This window comes from Podarcis cretensis, assembly GCF_951804945.1.
Source record: "Podarcis cretensis genome assembly, chromosome: 3".
Lineage (NCBI taxonomy): Eukaryota > Metazoa > Chordata > Lepidosauria > Squamata > Lacertidae > Podarcis > Podarcis cretensis.
This window is the reverse complement of record NC_137172.1, coordinates 820,089-840,193: the sequence shown is the minus strand read 5'-3', so window position 1 is coordinate 840,193 and position 20,105 is coordinate 820,089. Positions and strand designations below refer to the sequence as shown.

The window sequence follows — 20,105 nt, the reverse complement described above, 5'->3', positions numbered from 1 at the left end:
CACCGGGATGAACTCCTGCCTGGAAACCAATGTCCCCACTGTGGAAGAACGTGTGGATCCAGAATTGGCCTCCACAGTCACTTACAGATTCACTGTTAAGACCATGTTCACGGAAGACCATCTTCCTGGGCTAAGAGTGATCGCCAAAGAAGAAGCAGAAGGCTGCCAATGTGGGCCAATGCCAGAGGCCGGCCTAAATGGGGTCCTAGTGGGGACCCCCCCCCTCTGGCTTCACGCCCAGCCCCTCCCTCCCAAGGGCTTGCGGAGGAATGCAAGGCTACTTTGACCGCCCTCTGGTGCGAGGCAACCGAGAGAAGCATTGCCTTTTGGAAAGCAGCGCCCAGGATCCTGTGGGCGGGAGTTCCACAGTTTAACTATGTGCTAGGGAAGAAGTCCGAGGGGGGCTCCGCTTTCCCCTTCCGGGCCCCCGTTTCCTTGGGCCTGATCCTGCCCCCTCTTCCTGCTTTCCTCCTCCTTGCCGATGATTGGCTCTCCCGCAGAGGCGAGGGCTGCGGGCCTCTGCACATGCTCGGGCAGCCTCTTCCTCCGAGGGCCAAACCTGCTGCTCCCCGGAGAGACAGGGATGCTCCGGCGCGTGCGCAGAGGGGCGCGTGGGCGGGGCTGGCGAGGCGGGAGGAGAAGCCTCTCTCGCTCTCTCGCCCCGCCCTCCGCCTGGCGTTGCCATGGCAGCGCGGAGGGCGGAGCCAGGTGGCGAGCGCCGTCGTCCGGCGCTGCTCGGGGGCGGCGCATGCGCGGAAAGACCCTCCTCCCGGCCCCCCAGCAGAGCCGGCCCGGTCCGTGAGGAGGAGGAGGAGGAGGAGGCGGCGGAGGAGGAGGAGGAGGAGGAGGAGGACGGAGCCAGCCAGCCGCCCTTGCCGCGCCGCCACCGCCGCCGTGAGTCCCGCTCCCCTCAGCCCGGGGGGAGGGGGGCCCCTGTCTCGGGGGGGGCGGGGGGGTCTTGGCCGGGAGCAGGTGGAGGTCCCGTCGGGGGGGGGCAGGGACGGGCCCCCCCGCCTCCTCGCCCCTCCCTCCCCCCCTCGCTGCGCCGGTGTCGCCCTTCCCTCCGGGTCTCTGGCCCGGGGACACGTGTGCGCGCGCGTGCCGCCGCTGCCGCAAAATGGCTCCTGCCTGGACGGGGGGGGAGGGAGGGAGGGAGAAGGCGCCCCCCCTTTTCCCCCCTCCTCCTCCTCCGCCGGAGTCTCCCCGCAGGGAGGAAGGAAGGAGGGAGGGACGGAGGGCCCCCCAATGCGCCCCTGGAGCCCCGATGGGGCTGCTGGGCTCCGGGCTTCCTGCGGGAAGAAGGTCCAGGGGACCCGGCCCAGGAGTTGCAAGCAGGATCCGACCCGAAAAGCCGGTTCTGCTCTCTCCCGTCCAGATTCGCAGTCCTGCTCCACACGCACCCCTTGCCCTCATCCTGCTCTCTCTTAGGGCCAAAAGTGGTGGTGGGCACTTGGCGAAGTGCTCCTAAGAGTTGGCAAAGTGCAAAAAAAGGAGCTGCAATCTTTTTATGGGACGCTTTCATCCCGGGTCTGGGGCATACCAGAATCTTCAGCCTGTGGGCAGATCCTGGACCCCACCGTCAGGGCGGTTCGCGGTTGGTTTGCTCTCTGCAAAACATCCTTGCCCATCACTGCTGCTCCGTTGACTGATGGGATGCCAGCAGAGAGGCCTCCCTGGCATAGCTGGAGAGGGTGTGGCTGGAGGACCATCTTTGCTCTGAGCCGCTTGTGGGCATTGCCTTCTGCTTGCCCCTTTTTGGTGGCTGGCAGGGCACTGGGCAGCCTGGCACTGTTGCTGCGTTCTTTTTTCAGCTGCTGAGACTCCTCTGGCCAGACTGCTGATGATGAATGAGCCCTGCCTTGGGACCCAGCAGGCCTCCTTTGAGTGCTCTGCCCCTGCGGCAGAGGGCAAGGCAAGGTGTGGCTGCACTTGGCTGTCAAAGCCCTTTGGGTCGGCCAGCAAATTCACCCTCCCCTCCTGACCCCATTGCTCTCCCCTCCTTTCTGGCTGCCTTGGCTGTCAGCAGTTGTGCTGTTGGCGTTCTCTTCTCGCGCCTCGGCGGCTCATCCTTGCCCTTCTTCCTGGCCTCTGCTCCTCCAGGTGCTTGCTTCCCGGTGGAGTCTGTGCATGCCCCACCCAGCCCTGGGGCCCTTCAGATACTTTGTCCAGCAACCCCTGTCTAAACCCAGGCGGAGTGGCCTGGGGCCAGAGATGAAGGGAGCCGGAGTCAGCAAAGTGTGGAAGGCACCAACCCTGGAGCTGTTTCTGTGGCGCTCTAGTGTCAGAAAAGAGGGAGGCCCTGTGGGGTTTTGAGCCAGATGCCATTTGAACGGCATTGTTTTAGGGCTGGAGTGTCAAAATGCCATACAGATGTCGGTGTCTGAGAAGTGTGGACTGCCCCAACTGAACGTGTGAACAGGCAGTTGCTGAAATGCTGCGTTTGGAGTGATGTGAGAGCTCTCTTTGTGGAGCCTCCTTCCTTAGCTTTCCTGGTTTCCGTCTGTCCCTTGACTTGGTGCAAGCAACTGCCTCCATTGTGCCGAAGTGCTTTGCTGCTGTGAGAAGAGGCTGCTGGCCTGGACGGCCCCCGTTGGCCTCTTCCAGCTGCCGCCTCTTGTGTTCCCATGAGAGAAAAGAAGCCTCATCTGCTCTCCTAGGTCTTGGAGGAAACTGTTCCCTTGCTGGAAAGATGCTCTGCCCAGCCAGCCTCAAACTTCACCTTGGTCGCTTTTGTGCCTGGATGGTGCTCATATTTATGAACCTGTCAGACAGAATATCTGCTGTTTGTGCCTGAGACGGCGCTTCTCTTGAGGAGTCTGACTGCCTCTCTGCTGATGCAGGTTCACTCAGCAGGCGCATCATTCAGGGTGGCTGGGAATGTGCAGAGATGACCGGCTGCTCTTCCGATGGATGGAGTGTTGTGCCCCTTCCTCTTGACTTAGCCCAGTGTAGCCTGATAGCAGGTAACAAGGAAATTGAGATGAAGTGTGCAGGACAGCGGGGGGGGGGGGTATTGCTACAGATGCAAAAAAAAAGCATGTTCTGCATTCACACTGACCTTGCCAACATCTTGAGAGAAAGGAGAGAATCAGCAGAGCAGGGGCTTCTGGAGAGGGCTGGCCGAGCGATAAGGTTCCAAGGGAATGCAGGAGGAGCTGGAGGGAGGAGACGGGAACCCAGGGGGCAGCCTGGGAAACCATGGTGGCTGCTCTTGATTCCAGCCTCCTCACTGTGGGGGAGTGTGAGATTTGTGGTCTCCCTCCTTGCACAGATTTCTGAAGCTAAACTTCAGATTTCTGGGCAGCCTGGGATTTTTGCAGATCTGACAAACAGCTGCTGGTGGATGCCTTGAAAATTTCCAAGGAAAGAAATTCCATAAGCTTCCCAGACAGCTGCTTCTGCAGATCCTTGCCTCTGGTCCTCGTATCCCTCTCTTCGTTCAAAAATGCTTTTAAATACTTGAAATAGCTCAGCATATCTGAAGGGGATGGGCAGAGACCCCCCCCCCCATTATGGGCTGGGAGTTAGAAGGCTCTGGTTAAGTGAGTCAGCTGAGGGGGAGCTGGTGGTGGGTGAGCTGCCCGACTGGGGGTGGTACTGCCGCCGCCGCCGCTGGCATGCTGTGTCACTGCTGCTCACTGTGCCCAGGCCTGGGGCAGAGGTGTTGCTTGGATAAGTGGGTCAGGCCCTCGGTTAATTTTGCTGGAGCTGTGTCAGCACAGCCTGGCTTGTCAAGCCACAGCTGCAAAGGGCCCTGCAACAACCTCTTGCCCAGCCACCCTTGAAATCTGAAGCTGGCCCCAACTAGTTGTCACCATTCTTGCCCCCCTCCCCACACACCAGAGTGCTGCTAAATGGGTATATCTGAGGATATATCCTGGTTTCTCTTGCCTGGGAGCCACGTCTGAGGATTTCCCCAGTTCAGGCTGTGTCAGGAGCCTTGTCAGGTGGGGTTGTGGTGGTGGGTCTGTGTGCATGAAACTTAATTTGGGACAGGCAGCTGCAAAGGGTCTGGAGAACGAGGTGCAGGCTCAGAACAGCCAAAAGGATGAGGTGGGGGTTGAGGAGAGGCGGTCTGAGCTGCAGGGGGTGTGGGGGGCCTGTCCTGGTTCTGATGGAAAGCTGACCCCCCACCTCCGCTCCTGTAAAGGGAGTCTTTCCTGCTCAGGGCCCTCCGATGCACAACTGCCACAGCTGGCCTGCTCCAGAAAAGTCTGCTGGCCTTGCCTGCGCATATTTCTGAGTTATCGCCCAGGCAGGGTCCCTTTTTTAATTGCCGGGATTATAGAAAGTGAAAAGGTGGCGAGTGTGGCTTCTAATGGCGCTTTGGCAAGAGCAGGGATTGTTTTGCCTTGTAGTGGAGACGCCTGCCTGCTGCAGCAGCAGCAGCGGCCTTGTTTAATTCTGCTTTATTTGAAAAGGGCTTGCCACTTGCTTGCACACTGGGCCCACCCACCACTCCTCTTGTTTGCTTTTCCTCTGTTTGTGGCAGGCACCATCGCTACAGTCCACGTCTCTGGTGCTGATCTTCAGCCGTGTTTCCACGTGGGGCTCTGGCTGGCAGAGAAATGCAGATGCCAAAGTCTGTGGGTGTCGCTTGCGCTCCTTGAAGGGAGGATATATGCAAGCCGAGAAATGCCCACAGTTGTTGCTTACCTTGGAGCTCTGCGGTCTGGCTCAGAGGCCCCAAAGACAGCTGTGTGGCTTGGGTGGAATTCCTGCTCTCCATGGTTACTCACTCCAGCGATAGTTCTTTATATAGCCTCCTGTTTGGTCTTTGTGCGCCCCTTCCCCACAGCCCTGTCTGATGGATCAGGGTGGACAGTTCGTCAGAGTATGGGAAGGGAATCTGGGTTTGACTGCCCCCCCCCCCTACAATCTTTCTGAAGTGTGGGTGCGAGTGATGTTTTTACTTTCATGAATTCCCAGCAGTCGGTGGTGGTGGTGGTGGGGGGGGCCTTTCAGCAGCTCCAAAACATTAACAAAAGAGTTCTCTGGAGTTCGGAAGCAGACATAGTTGTCTGCCTTCCTGGTCGCTCTGCTGTTAGTGACGTCTTTGGTTGGGACAACCCACCCATGGAGTGGAGTCCAGCACACGTCCTTCTGAGATCCCTGAGGCGCTCTTGCGGGGCTTTGTTGTTGGGGCTTTCTCAGCTCTTCCTCCTCCTCCTCCTCCTCTCCCTTGGTGTTGTCTGGGTGTGCCAGGCCCTGCCATCACCACGTGAACTTGGCACAATCTCGTGACAGCGGGCTTTACTACATAGGCATAACAAAGTGCTCCCTGGCCATATGCTTCCTCTGAAGGGTATCACATGAAGGCTGGTGGAAAGAGGCGTTCATGTTGATGCTCCAGATGGGATGCTGTTGGCAAGGAGGGGATGGCGCAGGATGGTGTTTCTGTAGAGTTTGGGGACTTCTCTCACCAAGAGTCAGAGGCCTGGCTCATAGCAGAAGAGAGGCTCTGGAGTGAGCAGCGCTGCAGAGTTCACAGTCAGTTTAGAACCTGAGATATGGAAGCCAGGAGCTAAAGGGCAGCTTAAGCCTAGGTTGTGGGCACAGCAGTGGACAGTCTGGGCATGCTTTATTTATAAGAAGAATACAAAGCTGAAAATGAATGAACTGTAGCTAAGATATTTTGTTCATTTTTCACATTGTCTAGTCCTTCCCCTGCCCACCCCTCTAATATTCTTAAGAGGGTGTCTTCTCCAGGGTCCTTAGAGAGTAGCTGGAAGTGGGGAGGCAGAAAAAGGTCCTCCTTTCCCTCCACTCTGCAGTTTTCATCTGAAATCTTCGGCACAGTACTGTGCCCAGAGCTCAGAAACTGCTCGTGCTGATGAAATTCCCTGCTGCAAAATGCGCCTAGAACAAGGGGAGCTTCGAAGACTGTTCCCAGTTGCCTCTAGATTGAGACGGAGCCTTCCTTTAGGCAAGGGACAGTTGCTGCCCATTCCCGCGTTGCAGGGGGTGGGGCTAGATGATCCTCAGGATCCCTTCCAACTCTATGATTCTGTGAAATCTGTAGTGCGACCACTCTTGAAATGCTGCAACACTTCGAAAAAGATATTGTAGAGCTGATAAAGGTGCAGGGAAGGGCTATCGAACTGCTCGAGGGGCTCGATCAAATCCCCTGTGAGGAGAGGTTGCAATGCTTGGGAATTTTTAGTTGGGGGGGGGAGGTGGGGGCGGGACATAATAGATGTCTGTCAGATTATGCATGGCATGGAGAAAGTGAATAGAGAGTATTTTGCCCATAATTCTGGAGCCTGTGTTGACATCGGATGGGACTTTTGTTCCAGACTGCAGGGACCCCACGCCTGAGCTCTTGGGAGCGGAGCTAGTTTTGTGCTTGTGCTTCCCTGCCTGGTTTGCTGTTCTGGGTCGGGCTAAACCTGCACTCTGGTTTCAGTTCCTTGTTTGCCTTTGCAGTATCAGAGTGACGCTCTGGGGGAAATCCCCGGGGCTTAGAATGTGATGCTCGGCCAAGGGATGTGAAATATTTTTCTTGGTTGGCTTGGAGTCTAGTGCCTCCTTGCCTGTGTTAGAGTGAATGCCTGTGTCTACAGCTAGAGCTGAGCCATCTCTTCAGAGAGGCCCACTTTCTCTGGCTGCATCTTCTGCACATCACGGCTTCTGGGGAGGCCCGCATCTGCACAGCCTTCTTCAGGTTTTGGGGAAATGGTTTCCAAGACCTGGCACTGGCTGGCAAATCGGGATCCCAGCACCCTCCAAAGACCACCGCATCCTTTCTGTCCCATTGCACTCCTCCTGTAAGCACCATTTGGCAGAAAGGGAGAAGGCAGATTTAAAGAATAATCCAAATAAATAAATTTCCTGTTCTCACCCGTGGGAGTCCGCACATCCTAGCAGTGTCGGGAGTAATGGCTGGCGCTGCAGCTGGCGCATTCCTGGCTCCTGCAGACCCACCCAAACCAGACCCGGAACACCTTCTGGGAGCTGGCTGAATTCTCTTTATCTGGCCCCACTTTCACCAACTGAGATTGAGGGGGGGGGGGTTACTTAAAGCAACCTGACTGTGTTTCTCTTAGTGCATTTGCATTTAATCCACAGTACATCTTCAGGACGGGGAGGCTAGGAATTCTCTGGCTTGATGCACAAGTCTTGTTCCGTCTGTGGACAAGCAAAGGAGCTTGTGACCTCCCCAACAAAGGCCATCTTGCTGAGCAGTGGGAGAGCATCTGCTCTGCAAGCAGAAATGCCCAGTTCAATCCTTGGTATCTCTAGGCAGGATTGGGGATGTTCCATGGAGAGACGCTGCCGGTCAGCATGGACAGTCCTGTTCTAGATGGACCAAGGGTTTGACCTGGTCAAAGGGCAGCTTGCAGTGTTCTTGGAGCCCTTCACATGAGCAGGTTGTGGGTCTCTGGAAGGAAGCTCAGGGGTTTCAGACTCCAGCTAGTCGGAGAGCTGTGTCCAAGCGTGGCCCAGCACCTCCAGGGACCCTTGAGGAGGTCAGGGCAGTGTGCATTGCCTTGTATGGGTGCAGCAATGTGCAGGGTGGATAAAATTAAATTGTTTAACCACATCAGCTAACAAACATAGATATATACGCTATAATGTTCTTATTTTAGTAAATAAATTGTTATTAAGGAAATGATTATTTTTCTCCTTCCAATAAAGTACAGCAGAAACGTTGTCCAAATATAAACAGTTAACTTACTAAACCTCACAATAATTTCATAATTAACTATGTATTTCTAATAGTATAACCAAATCAGTAATTTTTGACAGAACTGTAAAAACTACTCTGAAAATTTATTATTCCAAAAATGAAACTTTCATCTGGTTGTAAATATTAGGATTATACCAGCAAGAATTAGTCTTTCTGTAAAAAAAATGATTTAAACCAAATCTTACTGACTAGTGACTTAAATTGTGATTTAAATCGATTTGATTTGATTTAAATCAAATCCACCCTGGCAATGTGCCTGTTTTTTTCTTGGTTTGCGTATGCCTGTGTTTGGTAGCCTTGAGGAGGAGCAAGGAGCTGTGCTCCCCCCTGCCCAGCAGAAAGGAGTGGAGTGTGCGCTGTGAGCTTCAGGTGCCCGTCCAGGACTCCATCCATCCATGTCTGGACACGAGCGGAAGCCGGTTTCCTTTCATCTCCTCCCTCCTGCCACTCTGCCTGCCCACCCCAATCTGCTCTGGGGAGTTGGAGAACTTCTTGAGTGGGTGTGGGGAGGGGTTTGGGGGGATCTGCCTGGGAAGAAGAGAAGGGCAGGTCCCCTTGCTGGCTTCCACTCTTAAACTAATAGCAGTTTCAGACACGGCACAGAAGGTGCGGAGGTTGGGGCTCTGCCTGCCTCCTTATGCAGAGAGGTAGTATTATCATAGTGCTAAGCAAGCGGTCAGTTGGCTGCTTCAGAGCATTGCTTCTTGTTTGATCCTGGTGGTTCTGGGGATCCGCAGAGGTCTCCTCCCTGGGCGCAATGGCAGCCTCTTCTACTGGTCCATGGAAGGCAGTCTCTCTGGACCCCCCAAGCCAGGAGGCCGCTGAGAAAAACTTGTGGCGGTGGCAGTGAGGCCCCTCTCTGAGATCCAGAGCTGTTGTGCTCCATTTCCCCTTCCTTCTGTTCCTGCCCAGTGCTGGAGCTGGGTCTGTCCCGGGCGCTTGGCGCGCTGCCTACTTCTGCTTGGTTTCCCCTGTTAGAACACATTTGCTCTTTGCATGCAGATGGCTCCCTAAAGCCCCCCTCTGAACGCTTCTGCCTTGGGACTCGAATAAGCAGGACTAGGCACACAATGGGATGACTGGCCCGAAAGAAAAGCCTGGAACTTTCCAGCTGGGAGGTCTCAGCTGAGGGGCACCCAGAGGGAGCCACTGGGCCTTTGTGAGCTCCCCCTCTGCTGAGCTGGCGGCAGGCGGGTGCAATGCTGCTGCGCAGGTTGGGACGGGATTCAGCAGGGAGATTAGGCCGCCTCCCAGAGCCAGCGCTCCCAGAGCTGGCATTGTGGCTAAGCAAAACCTTCCGGCAGGAAAGGAGTCGTGCTCGGCTCTTGAAAGCAACACAAGGAGTCTAGGAGCATCTTGGGCCTCAACATGCTTGACAAGCCAAGCTGCCTGTCTTTCATAATCCATCTCGCTAAGATGGCAAAAAGTTCCCAGCAGTTGCCCACAGAATAATAATAATAATAATAATAATAATAATAATAATAATAATAATTTGTTTATTTATACCCCACCCATCTGGCTGGGCTTCCCCAGCCACTTTGAGCGGCTTCCAACAAAATATTAAAATACCGTAATACATCAAACATTTAAAGCTTCCCTAAACAGGGCTGCCTTCAGATGTCTTCTAAAAGTCTGGTAGTTGTTGTTCTCTTTGACATCTGAAGGGAGGGCGTTCCACAGGGCGGGCACCACCACCGAGAAGGCCCTCTGCCTGGTTCCCTGTAACTTGGCTTCTCACAGTGAGGGAACCGCCAGAAGGCCCTCGGTGCTGGACCTCAGTGTCCGGGCAGAACGATGGAGGTGGAGACGTTCCTTCAGGTTTACTGGTCCGCCAGTCAGTCCTTCCTTTCTCCCTGCTCTGTCCCAGTTGCCACTATGTGCCCTGGCACAGCTTGCCTTCATCTGGCTTCTGTGCCCTCCTAGGCCGCCTGTGGAGCCAGAGTTCAGCTTGCATGTTGGGTCGGTTGAGGGAGGGGGCTGGCGAGGGCTGTGGGCGAGGGCTGTGTCCTAGCAGGACTGCCACTCACTTGACCTGTGTTCCCCTCGCCAGGGCCTTTTGGGGCTCTAATCCCATCTTAAAATGAGATTTGGTGACTGTCTAAACTTTGCTGGGATTTAGGTGCCTTATTTAGACCTGCTTCTGGAGGTGCCTTTGTGAGTTCAGGAGAAGCGAGAGGGAGGAGGAGGAGGAGGAGGAGGAGGAGGAGGAGGAGGAGGAGGAGGAGGAGGAGGAGGAAAAGGAACCTGGGGCTGCTGGGATTCTTTTGAGCCGCAACAGCAAGGAAGGTGCATGGAATGCCTCTCTCCCCGGCAGGCTAGGCAGGGGCATCATCGCCTCCTGGGCCCTGTAGGTGTGGCCCATTTGGCTCCCACCAGGTAAGTGCTTCCGTGTGAACGGGGCACAGCCGCCGGAGCAAAGGCAAGCAGGGACAGAGGCTGCTCCTCTAGGGGTGTCTTGGGCCACTGATAATGTTCACAGATGCAACACTCTGTGGCTCTTTCCCACGGAGGATGGTTTGCAGTGCAGAAGTCCCAAGCGGTGGTTTTGGGGCAGCACAGTCCTTCCTTGCTGTCCTGGGCAGGATCAGTGCGAGCGACCTTGGTAACATCCGCCTGACAGTCATCCAGGAGTGTCTGCTGTTCCCCAAGAAAAGGCCCCCTACTTCTGCTCCATTTCACTTGGAAATCTTCTTTTCTGATCTCACTGAGTAAAAATTAGAGCCTGTTAAGTGGGTATTTCAACTGTGTGGACATTAGCCTCTCATGGGCCAGTGGCAGAGGGAGGGAGGGAGAGACCGGGCAGAACACCAGCTGTGAATATTGCAGGCAGAGTTCCAACCCCAGAAAATGCAAGGATGGGATCCAAGCTGCAGCTGCCCAGTACAAACAAGCACCAGCCCCCGCCTGCAGCTCATTGCACCCCCCCCCCCCCCGGTGAAGCATCCCTCAGCAGCACTCCTGGGCAGGTTGGGCCAGCTAATTTCTATGGTTTAAATCACCAGGTGAAGAGACAACACTAAATCATGGATTTAAATCCAAAAATTCCCTTTGTAATTGAGGTAATCTCTAAATGAGAGTGCATTCCTGGTGTTGCAACTGTAGAAACACATTGATTTGAAGCAGAATATACGGAAACTTTTGCACCAGCCTTTGCCAACCTGGTTCCTTCCAGATGTTTTCGACTCCAGTCAGCCCCAGGCCGGCATGGCCTTGCCGGCTGCAGCTGTGGCGAAGGCTGCTTTATGCAACCTGAGAAGGTGCAGTCCTGTCTTCAGTAGTGAGCGTCCACTGTCGTGGGCTTCCAGCATTCTCTCAGTTCCATTTTCCAGCAAGAGACATCATGAAGGCAGCCCTGTTTAGGGAAGTTTTTAATGACTGATGTTTTAATGTATTTTTAATCTTTCGTTAGGGACACGGGTGGCGCTGTGAGTTAAACCACGTAGCCTAGGACTTGGCTATCAGAAGGTCGGTGGTCCGACTCCCCGCGATGGGGTGAGCTCCTGTTGCTCAGTCCCTGCTCCTGCCAACCTAGCACTTCAAAAGCACATCAAAGTGCAAGTAGATTAATAGGTACCACTCCAGCAGGAAGGTAAACGGCATTTCCTTGCGCTGCTCTGTTTCTCCAGAAGCAGCTTAGTCATGCTGGCCACATGACCCGGAAGCTGTACGCCGGCTCCCTCGGCCAATAAAGCGAGATGAGCGCCACAACCCCAGAGTCGGCCACGACTGGACCTAATGGTCAGGGGTCCCATTACCTTTACCTAATCTTTCATTGGAAGCTGCCCAGAGTGGCTGGGGAAACCCAGCCAGATGGGCAGGGTATGAACAACAACAACAACAACAACAACAACAACAACAACAACAACAACAACAACAAAAACAAACAAACAAACAAACAAACAAACAAGCAAACACCAACTAAAATTATTATTATTATTATCATATTGGGCCCAGGCAAAACCGAGCACACAGTTGTGCTTCTGTGCCCTCACTAGTAGTCAGGAGGGAGCCAGTTCAGGGGGATTAAAAAAAAACCACGCAACCTCTTAGAACTGCTGATAGGTTCAAGAAAGCATTGCTGTTTGATGTATTTAGAATGCCCTTCAGTCTACTGTATTTCCAAGGTGATGAGGCACAGTTAGGTGGCGGATTTTGGGTGCTGTCAAGGGGTTGCAGAGCGAGAGGCGCAGGCCAGACTGACTGACTGAGCAAATCCTCTGAGAAGTTCTCCTTTGCAAGTCCAGCAGGAAGAGTACGGTGCTGTTTTTCACCTGGTTATTGATCAATACATCATGAACTTTCTGGTGGGTTGTGCCCCATGTTGGTATGTGTGTGCATTTGGGTTGTTCTGCCTAAGTCTTGGGTCAGCCTGCATCTCTCTGATTCCATAGCTGTTGGTGATGTTGTACGTAATAAACCATCGCCACAGCTGACCCAAGGAACAGCAACTGTTGGCCAGGCTGTGGGACTAAAATAGGGAACTGCTTGTTGCATACTTTGAGTTCTCTGGAAATAAGCACGTTGCAGGCTGGGACATGGCCCTGGGGGAACAGTTTGCGCTGCTGCAGCCATGCCCCCCCCCCTTCTTCCCCTGCCCTGGAATCTCCTCTGCTGCTACCCCCCCCCCCGACTCTCTTGACTGGTGCCCTACTTAAGTCGCTCATTCCTGTATTGTACACCTGACGCCTCCTTGATCTGAGCATCTTCTGAAGTGGTGGCGTTCCACAAGGAGATAAATAACAAGCCCTTTTCCCTGCGTGAAACTGATGCTCTCTCCAGTCAGATGCAGGAGACAGTGACTATGAGCAGTAAGTTAATGATCCATTACACCAGCAATTCATGGTGCAACCCATGGGCAAAACACAAGACTTCTGGATTGCAGTGAAACTAGAAGCTTGTGCAAGGCCCACTTTTATTTATTTATTTATTACTTAAGATCACCCACTCTGAGACTCCACAGCTAAATCTCCCCTGGCCTGCTCGCTGGCCCAAGTAGGACTAATTCAGCCAGCTAGCCCTGGGATTATGTACCATATTTTTTGCTCTATAAGACTCACTTTTTCCTTCCTAAAAAGTAAGGGGAAATGTGTGTGCGTCTTATGGAGCGAACGCAGGCTGCGCATCTACCACAGAAGCCAGAACAGCAAGAGGGATTGCTGCTTTCACTGCGCAGCGATCCCTCTTGCTGTTCTGGCTTCTGAGATTCAGAATTTTTTTTCTTCTTGTTTTCCTCCTCCAAAAACTAGGTGCATTTTGTGGTCTGGTGCGTCTTATAGAGCGAAAAATATGGTAGATGCTTTTTGACTTTTGATTTTTATTCTTACTCATGTTTTTATACCGTATTTTATGCTGCTTTTTAAATTGTTTTAAATTTGTTGTTAGCCACCCTGAGCCCAGTTTTTGAACCGGGAAGGGTGGGGTTTAAATAAAAAATTATATATTTTTTAAATTAGTATTATTCCCGTCTCCCTGCCCCACAAGCGTGGCTGGAACTTGCAGTCCCCTTCCCTCGTGGGCCTGGGGGCGCCTGCATCCAAGGGCAAACCACTTCAAACCCACCAGCAGCTGTGAAGGAAGACCCGCTCTGGGTGGATGTTGTGGCAGATGCACCAGGTCCAAATATGCATGTGGCAATCCTCTTCCTCTTCCTCTTCCTCTTCCTCCCTCCTTATGGCTCCTCCTTCTTGGACTGTCTCTGATCTGCTTTCCCCCCTCAACCTGCCATCTGTGCTGGGCTTTGCCTGCATGGGAAGGGCTGCCTGCCTTTGCGTACGGGGTCTCCTGTCCTGAAGTGTTGGCCAGTTAGAGGTCAGCAGCCCGGGTCCTCCTTCCCTGCCTTTGGGGCTCCCATGGACTCTGGTTTCCTTTTTCCCATCTCAGCATTTTCCCAGGAAAGGTCACACTGGTGCCTCTTCCTGGAAGGGGGCGGCTGCAGAGGCTGCTTGGGCCAGAGGACCCAGGAAGGAGCTTGGTCCCTCTTGGGCTGTGAGCTTCAGGCTTGGCTGCTGGGGGTCAGGGGGGCTGCAACTGGGGCTGTATCTGTCTCTCTGTTTCCTCCTGTGGTGCAGAGTCCTGCAGGTGTTCTTGGCTCATTCTGTTCCATTCGTCCCATCGCTTAGCCCAGACACACAGGTCCAGCTCCAAGGGCCTTCTGGCGGTTACCTCATTGCGAGAAGCCAAGTTACAGGGAACCAGGCAGAGGGCCTTTTCGGTGGTGGCACCCACCCTGGGGAAAGCCCTCCTACCAGATGTCAAAGAGATAAACAACTACCAGACTTTTAGAAGACATCTGAAGGCAGCCCTGTTTAGGGAAGCTTTTAATGTTTGATGTATTACGGTATTTTAATATTTTGTTGGAAGCCGCCCAGAGTGGCTGGGGTATTATTATTATTTTTAATAATAATAATAATAATAATAATAATAATAATAATAATAACTTTAATAATAATAGCTTTAATAATAATAATAATAATAATAATAATAATAATTCCCCAACAGCCTCTCCTCAGGACCCCAGTCCCAGCTTGCTGCCCCTCTGGTCAGTTGCCCACAGGATTTCTCTTTTGCTTCCCCTTCTGGCATCCAGGGGCAAATGACTGGCGCTCCCATGCCTGGTAATTCTCCAGAGAGGCACCCACATTCCTTGTCCCCTTCCCAGGTTGGTGGCCCAGGGAGAGCAACCTTGGGCATGGGGGTGGGGTTGACCTCCTTCCCCTGTGCCACGATGGCTTGTGCTGTGGTTGCCCCCTCCCCTCCCCTCCCCTCCCCTCCCCTCCCCTTCCCCCCCCCCCCGCCCCCAATAGCCTAGGCAGCTCCAAGGAAGATCACCTGTGCTAAGAGCCATGTTGGGAGCTGGAGGCGCCTCCTGGAGGAATTACACTCTCTCCCTCTCTCATCAGCTGCCGCCTTGGCCGCATCTGGGCTTTCCAGGCTCAGCTCTTAAAGCATGAGCCAGGTTCTGCCTGGTGGCCCTTGAGCCAGCCTGGGTTGGGGCCTTTTCCCTGCAGGAAAAACCCCTCCAAGTGCACCCAAGAGTTGAAGGGGTACAAGGCGTGCTGTTTTCCTTGTCCCGAAAGGACACAGAGCGTTGTGGGCTGGCTGGGCCGTGTGCTCTGCATGTTGAAAGGCCCAGTTGCTGGCAAAGGCCTCTTCTCTGCCAAAGGCTCTGGAGGCTTCTGGGCTGGAGAGACAAAGGTGCCATCTTGCGTTTCAGGGAGCCTGGAAGGGCAGTTAGGTCAGAGGGGCAGAGTGCCCTGCCTTGTGAAGAAGCGAAGCTCTTCAGAGCTGGACTGGGAAATCTGTCGTCCCCGTCCCTCCCCCCCCCCCCAGTTGCTGTGGGACTCCCATCAGCTCCAGTCAGCCTGGCCCTGTAACATCAGGATGCCTGCTGTTTACCTACCACTGCTTCAGGGTAAGGGGGGGGGGGGCAAGCAGCCTTTGCTTCTCCACAGGCCAGGCATCATTTTGTGCACTTCAGTCATCATGTTGCCCGTTGCTCACCTTTAAGTGCAAGCAGGAGATGGCTCAAGTCCACCCTGGAGAGCCAGTGGAAAGGCAGCCCATTTGTCCAGGTCTCTTGACTTGCACAGCATATAAAGCAAGGGGACCCTCCAACAGCAACCAAACGATACAGCGCTTCCTTGGTGGAATGCTCCTGGCCCCTGCGGCACCCAGCTGAGCGTCAGAGGAAGCCATATCACAAGGTGTGCTGGGATAATTTCACACGCTGCAGGGTAAATAACTCAGGAGTTTTTTCAGTAGCCCAAAGTAGCTGAACTGAAATGCCTGACTAGGGGGGGAAAGTGTGAGAAAGTGCAAGTCAGGGCAGTTTAAGGGCTACATTTTATTTGGGAAATGGGAAGGATGGTGGCAAGGTGTTTGGGTGGGGGGCATACTTTTAAATGTTAAGTCTATAGCTATGATGAATAGTTCCATGGCATTGGCAGCAATACAACCAGGTCTTGCCCAGGGGAGCTTTGACTTCCACAGGTGACTTAGAATCACAGAATCACAGCATAGTAGAGTTGGAACGGACCCTGAGAGTCACGTAGACCAATCCCCTGCGATGTAGGAAGATGCAGAATGTCCCATAGGCGGATCAAACCTGCAACCTTGGCGTTACCAGCACCATGTTCTAACCAGCTGAGCTGTCCAGCTTCTTCTAAGGAAGATGCCAGCTCTGTCCCCTTCCCCCCTGTGGTTTTTCACTGGTGGGTGTGAGAGAGGGAGATGCTCTTTATCCCAGGGATCCTGACAAGGTCTTCCCAGCTCTGGATCAGTCTTTGGCCAGCCCTGGTGTGGTCTGACTGTGGCTTTGTGTGTCCACTTTCCCCCAGCCAGTCCTGCTCTTGCAAATATTCCAAATCTCTTGTTCTGGGGGGGGGGTCTGCTTCTCCTCCCCCAGCCCCTTGCAGCTTTTTTGGGGGGGGGGATCAGGGACCAAAGGGTGTCATGAGGTGCCTTGGGAGATTTCCTTTGGTGGGCTTCCCCTCTGGAGGATTGGCTACGGCATCCTAATTCCCGCCCTCAGGGGAGGGAATTCCCAACACCAGGCCAAACAGCTGATGTGTTAAATGCTTCGCTGGGAGCCTGTGGCTTGGCTCACCTATTTGAGTCATAGGCCAGTGGGTGGAATGGCTTCCCTGTTTTGCAGAGCATGAGTGCTTGTCTCCCCACATCACTTGGTCATGGGGCGTGAGGCGGATCCTCCAATTCTCTCAATGTGCCTCTTGCTGGCCCTGCTAGAGGCTTCTTGGGCAAGCGGGGGCAGTTCTCCTGGCCCCACTCAGAAGTGGTCCTGGGTAGGCAGAGCTTCTCCCTGCCTTGCCCTGCATCGCAATCTGCTTTTCTAATCCCCCCTCCAGGCGACGGGTGGGTGAGGAGCCCTCCCATCTGGCAAATGGCACCCAAAGTCCCACCATATGTATGCCAGCATCCCTTGCAGCTGCCCGAGGGAGCTGAGTGGCTGATGGCCTAGTTTGTCCACCCAGCCTGTGGCCAGGAGGCAGCGTGTCCCAGGATCCGAAGAAAATGGCTCAGCTGGAGCAGAGTCTGCCCCGTGGGGCTCTGTGGGAAGAGGGGCAGGCACTTCTGGAAAGGAGGCCAGGATCGCTCCACCCCAAAACACTGGGGAGACGGCGCTCCTTGGGGCAGCCAAACACAAAGCAGTGGGGCGGCTGCAGGAGGTTCCTGACGGATGTGCCCCCCCCCCCCCGCTCTCCTAATCCTGACTTTCATTGTTGGCCGTGCATTAAGCACTCAATCTCTTGCGGCAAAAGTGAAAGCAGATTTAGCCCCTTAATCTGATCTGTTCAGCCCAGCTGCCCCCCGCCCCCCGGCCCCAGTTCCTGACTTTGGTGGGTGCAGAGGGGCGGACTGTCAAGAGCCAGCAGCAAGATGGGCCTGGGGCTTCTGTTACAAAGTCATAGAATCACAGAACTGTTGAGTTGGGAGGGACCCTGAGGGTCATCTAGTCCAACCCCCTGCAGTGCTGGAATCTTGTGGGACTCAAACCCACAACCATGACATTAAGCGTCTTGTGCTCTGCTGACGGAGCTATCCCAGCTGGGCTACGTGTTGCTGTGCTGAGGCCTCTGGAATCAGCCTAGACCAGACAGTCCGCGGGGGGGGGGGGCACTGGTACTCCTGGGTGGGCAAAGGGTTTATGGTGTGTAGGTCACAAAACCTGCAGGTCCTTTGCCTGATTGGGAGATGACAGGATGAGCCTGGATAGCTCAGTTGGTTAGACCATGGTGCTGATAACACCAAGGTTGCAGGTTCGATCCCTGTATGGACCAGCTGCATATTCCTGCACTGCAGGGGGTTGGACTAGATGATCCTCAGGGTCCCTTCCAACTCTACAGTTCTATGATTCTATGATTCTAGGAAGATCCCATCGTTGTGGCAGCTGCAGGTGATGCAGCCCCTTCAGTCTGCCTTGCTTGTGTTGCTCTGCCTGCTTTTGGTTCGGGGGGGGGTGTTGCTTTCCATTTTTGCCCAGGACTTAGAGAATGAGGGTTTTGAATAGGGAGGAGGTCGGGGAGTCTGTTCTGTATAACACTTTTCTAAACCCAGGTTTAGAAACTGAGGCAGGAAAGCTAGGAGCCGAAGGGCACCTTAAACCTAGCTTATGGGCGCCACAAAAGTGTGCTTTTTTTATAACAAGAACACAAAGCTGAAAATGAATGAACTGCAGCTAAAATCTTAGGTTCATTTTTAACATGGTCCAGTCTTCATCTGAAGACTGCAAAAACCAAAGCCATATTTCCCCTGCCCACCCCCCCTAATATTCTTATGAGGGTCCCTTCTCCAGTGGGGGGGCAGAAAAAGGTCCTCCTTTCCTTCCAGCAGTGGCAGTTTTAATCTGAAATCTTAAGTGCAGGATTGTGCCCAGAGCTCAGAAACTGCTCGCATTAATGAAATTTCCCCTTGCAAAACACACCTAGAACAATGGGAATTTTGAACGCTTCTTTTACTCCCTCCTCCAGTTAGGATTAGCACTGTGTAATAGAATAAAATGTAAAACAAATGTTCAGGCAAGGGGGGCTGGGAGAGGGAGGGATCTTCTTAGCCAAGGTGGTTCCTTCCAGGTCATGGGTAGGGAACCTAAGGCCCCCCGGGGGCTGGATCCGGCCCAGTCACCTTCTAAATCTGGCCCGCCACAAACTAAGGCCCGGGGGCCGGATCCAGCCCAATCGCCTTCTCAATCCGGCCTGCGGACGGTCTGGGAATCAGCGTGTTTTTACATTAGTAGATGTGTGCTTTTATTGAAAATGCATCTCTGGGTTATTTGTGGGGATAGGAATTCGTTTATCCCCCCCCCCATATAGTCCGCCCCCCCCAAGGTCTGAAAGACAGTGGAGCGGCCCCCTGCTGGAAGTTTTCTGGCCCCTGTTCTAGGGCCCTTATTTCTTCAAATACCTGGACTCGAAAGGAAGGTCTTTTCCTCCGCATTCTGTCTGATTTCCTGCCGCTCCCAGAGGCAGCATGGTGCCATCTTGGTGTGAGGCCCCCCACGCACCAAGGCCTGATGCCCAGATTTAGCAGGCCTGCAGGGAGGTCAAGGGATAAGCCAATTTACCTGGGCAGCATAGAAAGCTTGGAGAAGGCGTTGGACGCTGCAAGGGAGCCCAGGCAGCGCTGCTTACCTGGGAAATCAGGCTCTGTCCTGTATCTGGGAACGTGACCCAACTTTGTGACGTGCGCAGCGTCTCAACCAGTCAAGCCCAAGCCAGGGGGCACCTGCCTGCCCTGTCGCTCTGTTAACGGCCTCTGACTCTGGGGTGGAATTTGTGGATCAGGACCCAGAATTAAAGGAGCCTCTGGATGCAGCCCCAGGAATCAAGCCAGCCTTTCTTCCGCCATGCCAAGCCTGCTTTCTTGGGCGCTCATTCGGGGGCGGGATTAGGAGGGGAGGAGCCAGCAGCCCTTAAGCGGCTTATCAGCTGTTAAATGAAACTCCCTGGAGGGGGGGCGGGCTGGAGATTGTGAGGGAGCCCCTTCCTGCTGTGCTTTGCAAGGCTGAGGTCAGCAGAATTCCTCTGGCCAAGCACCAGCTTCAGGCGGGCCGGCCATGCCCCTTCCCTCCCCTTATTGACCAAATCGAGGAAGAGGGTGCTTGCTAAAGGCCAGTTTGGTGCCAGTCCTGGGTGAGGATGCCAAAGCATTGGAGCTGGGCTGGCAGAGGAGAAGCTGGGCTGAGCTGACCCACGGGGCCCCCTCTGCCCAGAAGAAGCCACCTCTCCCCAGCCCAGTGGGACTTCTCTGGGGATGGTGTCCTGGGTTGGTCCTTTGGCATCCCTGCTTCCATTTGCTCTCCTTGCAGCTTCAGGCAGCAGAGGGGCTTTCCTTGGGGCATGGAGGGTTGGCGTCAGACCCACCAGATTTCGGCCCTGGAGCCTTCTGGGGCTTTGTCTCTTTGGGGCTTCCCTGGACAGGCTGTGGTGGGAGAGGGGCTTTTGTCCTTGTGCCTTGGGGGAAAGGGGAGGCTGGACTAGGCGAGCCTTTGGGGTGGTCCCGCAGCCCCCCAGCTCTTCTGAGGCTCTCCCCAGTCCATTCACCCGCCCCATAGGCATTATCTCTGCCAGCTCCCCTCAGGGAAACAGCCCTGAAGCCAAGCAGCGCTCTGGGGCAGGAGGTCCATGGGAGAGCTCTCTGCTGGCAGTGCTTCTCCTGCAACGGAGTTCCTTTTCCTGGCAGAGAGCGGTGGTCCTGAGCAGTGCCCCCACCTCTTGCATCAGATCAGTCTTCCTCCTTGGAGGGATCCTGGGGGCAGAGTCCCTGGCTTGGTGACCCCGGCTTGGAGGGGGACCGAGTGGGGCTCCAGCCCTTTGTCCTTCCTGGCACCGGAGGCTGGCTGCTCTGTCTGTGCCCTCTCTGCTTTGGGGTTCCAGAGAGGATGAGGGGAGCCCTACTT

The 20,105-nt window shown here is 54.4% G+C and overlaps 1 protein-coding gene and 2 long non-coding RNA genes across 4 annotated transcripts in view; 1 reads left to right on the top strand and 2 right to left on the bottom strand.

The window, feature by feature from the left end:
- The window catches only part of LOC307212024, a 448,212-nt gene extending 435,419 nt beyond the window's left edge, over positions 1–12,793 (bottom strand). Inside the window, exon 1 of the long non-coding RNA XR_013836737.1 lies at positions 12,722–12,793. This is a non-coding gene — a long non-coding RNA (uncharacterized lncRNA). The remainder of the gene's footprint in view (positions 1–12,721) is intronic.
- The window catches only part of MAPRE3 (microtubule associated protein RP/EB family member 3), a 36,396-nt gene that overhangs the window by 6,387 nt on the left and 9,904 nt on the right, over positions 1–20,105 (top strand). The window lies entirely within an intron of this gene.
- On the bottom strand, positions 15,748–20,075 carry LOC307212075. The gene is made up of 3 exons (XR_013836799.1): positions 19,918–20,075; positions 18,611–18,738; positions 15,748–15,884 (listed from the first exon to the last, which is right to left on the bottom strand). It is a non-coding gene; the product is annotated as an uncharacterized lncRNA (long non-coding RNA).